Here is a 10,665-nt window from a genome sequence, read left to right as displayed (position 1 = left end):
TTAAATTATAAGGACTGGGATTTAAATTAAGTAGCATCAATACAAGTACAAAGCTTAAGCTTCAAATCAAAACACTCACATTTACGCATAAATATTTTACTGGAAATTACAGAAACGCAACATTAAATTCAAGTGACTCAATTTTATATTAAGAACTATACTGTAAAGAAAAATCAATTTAAAATTTAATCAACTTTATATTTTTATAACCTATATTAAATGTAAAATATTATTTCGAAATAAATATTTTAAAAGTTTAAAAGGAAAACAACAATTCAATTTTAAATTAAATAAGTCTTAACACATAAAGAAATTTTCAAGATACATATTAAATCAGGAGCCAGGATTTGAAGTTATATTCTTTGGATAAAAAATCCTTGGATAAAAAATCCTTGGATAAAAAATCCTTGGATAAAATAATTCAATTCAAATGATATCATTTCAAATGCCTTTTACAAATTTAAATATTAAATTATATAATATGAATTTAAAATACGAAATCGTTAACTTTATATACAAAAGCCTAAAGTTAAAATAATGAAAAGTCAATTTTAATTCAAAACCTTCAATTTTTCATTAAAAGAAAATTAAATTTAAATAAAAATGTAATGCTTTTCCCCAAGGTTTGCTCGCTGTGATGAAGCAGCAATTAAAATATATCATTAAATTCAATGTTTTTCACATAAAATTCTTTAATTGTAATCATCATCTTTGATTATTTGACTTTCACAGTCATCAATATAGACGTATCTCAAAATTAATAGAATATGTACCTCAAAATTAATAGAAAATGCCTTTGTTTGTTTTTGACATTAGAACCAAATTGATAATAAACAAAACAGCAGTTTAACAAAAAAGATATTCATCAACAAACAAAAAAGAAATTAAAAAGATTTTATGGCAACTCGTAAACCCGTAAGAGAATCAAATATACACCTGAAAATCCTTATATTCAAGATAACAAATATTGAAATGTGTATTTAAAATATATGACCTCAGCTTCAATGAAAAAAGTATAAACGTTTTGAAACGTAACTGGCCGGATTTTTTATAATTAAGCCGGAATAAAACTATTCAAACCCAGAATCAAATTGTTATAATACTACAGAGTTAGTACTTAACAAGGCCAAATGCCAATCGAGGATGAGGGTAAATGAGAACATAACTTGAAGGCATGTTGATAGATATTTCTTTGAAATATGACCTGAAAAAGACATGTTGTCGTCAGCTGTGGAGCAGATACACGATATTGTGATTCAAACATGTCTTGTAAAGTCCACGCTTCATGGAAATTCTTATTGGTTTTATATGCATAAAAGAGGGAATCGAGGCTATTGGTGTGGTTGTAGGTTGAATATTTTGCAGAGAAAAACAAAAGTAGTGAACTCGGTCGAGCAACAGCACCCTATTTCTAGTTTGTAATCTGCAGAGAAAAATAATAGAAGGGCGCATAAATAACTTCCAAATTTTGAACTTAGAAACCTGTTTGATCGAACTTGGGAAGTTGCATGAAATGTTTAAATGTTTTCTTTATTTTATCAACGGTGTAGATTATTCTCATTCTGTCAGCCATGTCACGGTAGTTTTGCTTTTTGTAATGTTTATTTAGTATCACTTTTAATAAGGATTGAGCTTTCAACCTACAGAAAATTATTACTTAAAAGAGATTGTTAATCAACACCTTACTTGTTACGTCTGATATTCATATGGACAATTTTAGTTGAGATTCTTAGAGACTTAAACCGTTGTTTCATCTAGATAGTATGTAGAGATACCAGAATCAAATAATTATAAAATCATCTTTTTCGAAGAAAACAAATTCTCCAAGCTGTTCTCATAATTATCAGCACCCCCTTCACAGAATAAAGCAAAAACATTTTCTTGTTTTCTAAATAAAACTTGCTTTCTATTATTGTTGAATTCCAATATTTGTAAATTTCGTTATTGTTTTAAAGAGAAAAGGTAATTCTATACGTTTTCAACTAATCAAAAGAATATTTTTGGGCGACCTCATCCTTTCTTAGAATTAAGATCATATTGTTTTTGAAATATTGTCGGGACCTTTACATTTGTCCCTATATGTTGCTTTTTAACATAGTTGAAGTTGGATGTGACACACAGTAGGTGAGACATATTCGGCGAAAAGAAAATTGATAGAACAAAAATTTCACTTCCGTTAATAAAGTTCTCTCCATATCAAAGACAGAACAAATAGTCTTGATTAAAGATGGTAGGTGACAAACCCCGCACGACAAAACACTATATGTGTTCAATAATTGTACGAGTTAAACAAAATCTTGATTTGCTTCGAAACAGTAAATATAAGTGTTTAAAAGATAAGATGATTTTTTTTATGTCACCATATCTAATCAGTTCTCCATTTCTTTTTGTCTGCGGAATGCTTCACGCAATTTTTTATACACTTCCTGTTTCTATTGTTGTCTATTTAACCATTAGTCTATTTTGGTCATGAAAATTATTCCAGGGAGCAGGGGAGGCAACTCAACGCAAAAATGCGATTACAATGTTAAATATTTTCTCACTATTTGTTATAACAGTTTACAATTTTTGTTTCCAAAAAGTACGATATGGCTAGAACAACAGGACAAGCTTACTAGTATTTTCGTGGATCCAAAGATTTTAAATAAGTAGTAGAAGATTTTTTATTTTAAATCCGTCTTCGCTGCACCATGTATGGGAGGATTTCCGTTTTATTTCACTGAAATCAATTAAATATTCGATTTTTATACTATGTTGAATAATTTTTATAGTATGTTGAATAATTTTTATAGTACGTTGAATAATTTTTATAGTACGTTGAATTATTTTTATAGTATGTTGAATAATTTTTATAGTACGTTGAATAATTTTTATAGTACGTTGAATTATTTTTATAGTATGTTGAATAATTTTTATAGTATGTTGAATTATTTTTATAGTACGTTGAATTATTTTTATAGTATGTTGAATAATTTTTATAGTATGTTGAATTATTTTTATAGTACGTTGAATTATTTTTATAGTATGTTGAATAATTTTTATAGTATGTTGAATAATTTTTATAGTACGTTGAATTATTTTTATAGTATGTTGAATAATTTTTATAGTATGTTGAATTATTTTTATAGTACGTTGAATTATTTTTATAGTATGTTGAATAATTTTTATAGTATGTTGAATAATTTTTATAGTATGTTGAATAATTTTTATAGTATGTTGAATAATTTTTATAGTATGTTGAATAATTTTTATAGTACGGTGAATTATTTTTATAGTACGTTGAATTATTTTTATAGTACGTTGAATTATTTTTATAGTATGTTGAATAATTTTTATAGTATGTTGAATAATTTTTTATAGTATTTTGAATTATTGAAAAGGTTACAATACACCGGGGGAAAGGAGAAAATACAAAAATTGACATTAGTAAGTTTTGACTAATCCCTAAAGTAATGTCATTGCGCAATACGCTGCTTACTGCATATATGTATCTATTAGTAAATCCACCTCGGACAACAGTGCGTAGAATATTTTGTGACAACCTAGTGAATATTTTCCCGAATATTGTTTTAATTACCGAAAGAATGTTCAGTTACTATAAAATATAATTCTTAAATTTGTAAAGTAATGAAAAACGTGTCATTTAACCGGAAAATGTGTTCGGTGTATTTTTATTCATTTTCAGGTTATTTAAAATCGAAGGAAATGATTTATTGTATACACCTTGTTAAATATGAGTTTATATTTTACGTATACGAGTTTTGTTTATCGGAGCTGATCTCATACACTGCGCTGAAATCTTTAAGCTACAAAATGCACGTAAAATAAAACAACTTTAATTTACAAAGCCACAAGTTTAAAATGATCTGATAGGAAATGTATTGTTACCTTCGTAGCAAGTAATAAGTGCGCGAAACGGATTTACCTCAATTTTGTGAATAAATTTGCGTCGTTTGCAATTACAGTAACCGGTTAAAAGGTGGGGTGCAAAATGGCGACCGTGCCGAAGTAAGTATGCTGGCGGATCTCGTGAAGTAACACAAAATCTCATATGCAAATCAGATGGTTGCGGTTTTGATTTCAAAAATTGTGTTAAAATAAAGGATGATATATTTATAGTAGTGTGGATCGCAGCTCGTGTTCGTACAATCCTAAGGCGCGATGAGTTTAATAACAAAATCCAAAACAACATTCCGGCAAAACGAAGAAAATGGGTGAACAACTTAAGTTTAGCAGTGACATCCTGAGACCGTTAAAAGGGCAAGTCGATGTGGTCGCGTGGCCCTGTAAACTGGAACTGGTTGCGAAACTACAAAAGAATGATGACGTAAAACCTTTGATCCCGACCTATTTGAAGGGGATGTGTTAGCGAATCGTGGGCGCGTATGCAGCAAGAATAAGACAATTAGCCGGATGTGTCGAACATAAGGGGAAAAGCCTGAACAAGACCCTAAAAGATGGCTCTTGGAGTGGTGTTCTTGTACTCGATGGTACTGCAATGATTAAATGAGATCGAAACCATAGGTGTACTCGAATTTGGAGGTGTGCCATGGTATGGGCGAAACACCCATTAAACCAGTGGAAGTTTTCATTTTTACGACGAATAAGTCCAGTTAAAAAGAGGAAACAATAGGGAGACAAAGCCGTAAATTTATTGCAAAATGCTTCAAATATGATGGGACCTATCTAATAAGAGATTGTAGATAGCCCAGACTGGCATTATCTGTTCCTTGTGCAGTCAGTTTTGGCACATTATTAAGAATTTTCCTTCATTTCTAAGGAATCTTCTAAGAAAAGTGTACTATCCAACCAATAGCAATGACAAACGTGTGAATCAAACGGAAAATGTGTTCGATTTATTTTATTTATGGATATTTAATATCGATGGAAATAATCTTTATATCTTGTTTTTTAAATATGAGTAAATTTTACGTATAATAAGTGAACTCAACAGAGCCGATCTCACACTACGCAAGACACATTCCACAAGCAAAATAAAAATAATAAAATAAAATAACTTCAATTTTCAAATCCATGAGTTTAAATTATAACTTCAAAGCGCAATATTAAACATTAAAAACTTAAATTAAAGGCTTAGCTTCAAAAGAGACGATCTAAAAAATCCAATGTCAAATCACAAACCCGATCTTTAAATGAAGGAAGTCTACATTATGAATTCAAATCAATTTAAAAAAAAGAAAAAGAGCTTCAACTTTAAATTCAAAAGATTAAGCTTAAAAACTTAATTTAAATTAAAATAAATAAACATAAAAAACACACAGAGTCACAAAAATGAATAAAGGTGTGACAACTAAGACGATATAATTATATTTCAGGTTTGGTTTGTCTATTTTATGGTATATACACCCGTATTCATTATTTGATACTAATAAACAATACTGTAAACGTTTCGGTGTTGAGCACACTTTCAGATTTTATTCATAACTAGACGTACATTACGATGTCATAGCATGTTAATCCATATTATTTATATTTAAAGATATTAGATCTTATAGTTGTATTTACTGAATTCATCACGCAGTTTTTATAACTTTTTACCAAGACTAAACATTTATTAATTGTGAAAAATTGTAATATATATATATATATATATATATATATATATATATATATATATATATATATATATATATAATATACATAATAATTATTGCTTCTTAGTTTTTTGGCCTTTTCCAATGTTTCTTACATTTGTTTATTATTTATTAATTAATTTTACTATTATTGTGGGGAAAAGAAGTAAAGAGAGCAAGACAGAGAGTCGAATTTACGATGTTCTTTCGTAGAAAATATGTCAACAAAATAAATACAGTTAACCCTCAATTTATAAAAAAAATTTATTACTTCTTAGGAAATATTTCAATGAAAATAATAGTTCATTTATGAGTGAACAAAAGGGGGGAATTAGTTGAGATTAAGGAAGTTTTAAAATAATTGTTTACATAAAATTAATTAAAATGAGCATGCGATAGTAGAAGGGGGAATACAAAAGTTAGTTACTGTGTCTGTGTGTTCGCCCACATTGTTTTATCAGCCGACTCGCCTGCTACGTTCACAGTGTTGTCTCGTTAGTTTTGAGCTGCAGACAGTAGTGATATATATATCTTCCAACACTATCTCTGAATTTTGTTAACTGCCCTTTTTTGGAAAATACAGAGGTTTTTAAAGATTTTCACCGGCTCCCAGACACATAATTTCCGACAGCCCGGAAAACTCTCTGATTGGTAAAAAAAAAATCAAAACATTGAACCTCCAGAGCAATTCAGTAAAAAGAAAAAGGGCGCCTCTAGCCGCTTGCGCAGAAAACGTCTCGGGGCACTTGAATTTCCGGCAGCGAAAGAGTGAACATCGTAGCTCACCATAGTTTCGATATCCTTTTGTAACTAAAGACGTTCAGGATAACCATATTTTATGGACACAAATTCCGTATTATTTAAGTGGATAACACTTATGCACGGGACTGGAACATAGAACAGTCCAAAGAATACGCGGTAAGGATTTTAACCTATAATTAGAGAATACTATGCACAAAATTGAGACGCTCTTAAAACAATACTATGCAATCATTTAATTCGTGAATATGTTTATCCTTTTATAATCAAAGCTTCCATAGTTATGTGTAGAACTTTGGCAGATTCTTAAATTGATCGAGGCTATTTTGGTAGTTGCAATTAAAAGCCATCTATGTGTTCTTTATATAATTAATTCAACTAGCCTCATAAAAATGATTTATTCACAGATGTTTGTCTCGAAGCTAATATGTTGAAATTGGAGGAGAGAGAGGGCTGCTTATAGTTGAGGTGCGCAGATTAACCGTTTTGTTAAACCATTTGAAAATGTCTTTTGTTTCCAGCAAGCTACGACTTTGACTGTTTTCTCTAGAAATTATTCTGTAAAAGGATTACCGACGTTAGAATGTGTTATGTGATGCCCAATTAATTCATCGGCTTCCAGCTACCCCGAAAAATTTCATGAATCATGTCACCGAAACGTTTCCTATTTTTCAATATCAACTGTCGTAAAATAATTCATCAATAGTGCTCACTGAATATAAATACACTTTTCATCAATAATGTTAATTAATATAAATACACTTTTGACTAGACTAACTAAGTACATGGAGCGCGCTAGGTAAAATATGGAAGCAGAACAAACAATGTCGCATTTTTAATAATCGGAACACACTCAAAACTTTTGCAAAAATACATTTGCGAACCTCAAGATTAAGTGAAGAGATAAGTGGTATAACGCAATTTCATGTACTAATAAAAATAGTCGACTTATTTAGAAGAATTTATGAGTGCAGAAACTAAACCACGCAACCAAGTGACACTAACTAATCTCAGGTAAGTTTACACTAAATAGAAATATAAACAAGAAATATACATGGAAAATATTAAAATGAATCCAAGAGAAGTGAAAATGCCAGAGTAGATAGCTAAGAAACGTTCAATATTCTGACCTCTTCTTATTGATGTGAACATTCTGAAAAGATACAAAGATCAAGGAAGGATAGTGTCATTTAGATTGCAACTGGACAAATGTGAAGACAAGAGATGAATTTTTAACACTCAAAATATAATGAAACTATCAAACATATTTAGTGAAAAAGCAATGATAAACATCTGATGTATTCATGATAAAAGTAGAGAAGATCACTGAAAATATGGTGAGATATTTTGTCAGTAGACACCAAGGAACATCGTCTGTCTTTAATGATGATGGATCATAGATGATGACGTCTGTCGAAGTTAAGTGAGCACTGTTATACAATATTATACTTAATTACCTTTTTTCTACGTTATTTACATTGTGTGATAAGGTTTCGGCCTTGCGGTTTTTGGAAAGCCAAATTGCGTTCTTCTTGAAACGCGATATATCCATTTGAGTCTAAATCTGTTATTGTTTGTATGCAGGTTTTAGATTCATAATCATATATAACACCGTAGCATTATTGGTTAATTATATGACGTTGATCAACGATAAGTAAACATTACATTTCTATATTCATTTATATTCGTTTATATTCGTTTATATTCATTTATATTCATTTATATTCGTTCATATTCATTCATATTCGGGATTCATAGTTTTATTTAATTCTCACAATTTCTGTTTTTAAATGTTTCCCATCTAGTTTGCTCGAAAGCATTCATATTTTTATATATGTGTGCTCAGTCACTTTCTCTTTGCTTTTTGATTTCAGTATAAAACCAGGAGTAACTTACTCCTCATATTTCAACGAAAACCAAAATAAAACAATGCGGCAGAAATCTACTTGGGTTTACTTTTTCATGTGACTCCGTCACTCACATCACATTAGTATCTACACTTATCAGCAATTACGTTGAAAATAAAAAGCGTTTCGAAAGGTATGTTTTTAGATTTAAAAGAATACACAACTTTTATTAACCATTACTTAGCATTTTTAAACTTAAAGTTCTTGTGCATTAGTTGTTTCGATTCTAGGTCTAATTACTGAGAAAAAAAGAAATGATATATACTGATCTTCGTAGCAGTTACATGACTCATACCCGAGTATTTTTCTCGAGCTATTTCTAGGGAATAATTCCCGTTATGAGTCAGTTATAGAAACGTTGTCGTCGTGTTGCACGCTAAAGTCGGTTAACTAGACATGCTTGTGATGAAAACTGGGATCACGATGCCGGTGGTGCTAACTATGTAATTGTAACCATCTCGGCGATGAAACTGTATAAAAACTGAGACTAGATTGCGGATATAGTAACCAAAAAGGGTGAATTTAACTTTCATTTTTATTCAAATAATAAGCAGTGTTCAAAAGGTGTTGAGACTGATTAAATATTACTGAAGACCAATGAATGAATTGTTCACTCATTTTAAGATATGGGGTAAGTAAATAAAGGGTCAACGATTATTTAACAAGGACAAAAAATTAAATTTTATTTTTCAAAATACGATGATTATTCAAGGACTCAGGAAAATGTGTGCATCAATAGCATTGAATTAAAGAGGATGCAACATAAAGCAGGAAGAGACCTCTTTTTGTGTGGCTTTGAACCAAACGCAATAAAAAAAAAAAACTAAAATATATTTTCCCACAACATTAATAAATACACGATATGTCACAAAAACATATGTAGTTGATGTATGTTATTGCTAATACTCATTGTTTCGAAATGTAGCGATGTTTTTTTAAAATATCAGAACTAGTATTACGGGATCAGAGATTCAACTCGTACGTATTGAACTGAAAGCTGTCGGTTGAATACAAGTTTTGTCTGTTGATCTATACAATGTGTTTTGTTTATATCTTCCTAAGGTTTTATCTTTGGTTCATTTCTTTCTATGGTTAAATATATTGTTTTCTTTGCGAACATTTTTTCTGCACAATGCGCTTAGTGATGCGCTTAATCGACCGGTACGCGATAAAATTGAATGATTAGAGCTTTAAAAGTAAATTATATCATTCACAAAACAGGCAAAAATATACTTTCTCTCAAGTTATTTTCCGAAGGTAATTAATTCTCTCCAGAAAATGCGACCGGCTTAACCTCACTTTATGCAGAGCTGCAGCAAATCACACATTTCTGCAAATCTTCAATATAACATACGGCGGAACAATTCCAGGTAGTGTTACATGGAAAGGAGATGCCCCCTTTCCATGTAAATAAGAAGAATAGTAGATAGATCAAACTGATATTAGGATAAGCCTAGAATCGAACCCTCCAGGCAAAGGTAAGAAATGGAATGTTAGAAATATAGTCTATTTTTAAATTCTATTAGAAACGTTAAATATTGTTTATATCGGAAATAAGAGTTGATTAAATCATATTGTTAAAAAATAGGTTAGAGTTCTATATTGAGGATTATTTGTTTTCCAAAAGTGTTGTACAACATATGTAAAGCCACGTGAAATTGGTCACGTTTGAAAAACACACTTCTCACGTCATAGACAAAGGACATTTCTCCATATTTTTGGTTCGGATTTTAGCCAGTCAGTCAAAGAGAGTTAGTCATATGATGAGTTGGAGTGAGAGCCCCTTGGAGGCGAGAGGAGAGGAGTAAACCAATGTAGCCATATCATTAGAATTTCTGACGTCAATCGACTGGTCGATCAGAGGAATAAAGAAATAATCGTTATGTTTTGTAAGTGTTGTCTTGTGTCGTCATTCAGTTACCACCGAAAAGGTAATGTGTTTATCATCAATTATAATGAACATTGTAAAACCTTCCAAGTTATGTGTCGCATTTCCTCCATCACAAGAAATGTCTCGTCTTCTCCAAGATGTGTTATAAGAACTGATATATAAATGTCTTCTCTCCCTCATCATCACTATCGTTATGTCTGTATTACATGAGTCCCGTTATATATGTGCCCCAATATGAACTCCTCGTCATCTTATATATTAACCCGTACTACACAATACTAGCAGAAAGCATGCTCTGGTATTCACTATCGGTTATTCAGAATATTAAACTGAGCGACACAATAGAACCACAGGAACAGTATTACAATTCAATATATAAAATAATTTTGTGAATTTTTAAAGCTCATTATTTTGTGTTATCTTTTTCCCCCGCCCTTCCGCATTTAAGCCTTACTTAAGCGGTTTCCCTTATAATGTCTCCCTAAAATTGGCTCTCTCTCCAAACGTGAACCCT

Source organism: Euprymna scolopes, chromosome 16 (assembly GCF_053919585.1).
Source record: "Euprymna scolopes isolate OS-2025 chromosome 16, ASM5391958v1, whole genome shotgun sequence".
NCBI classification, from domain to species: Eukaryota; Metazoa; Mollusca; class Cephalopoda; order Sepiida; family Sepiolidae; genus Euprymna; species Euprymna scolopes.
Note: the sequence above shows the minus strand (reverse complement) of the source record.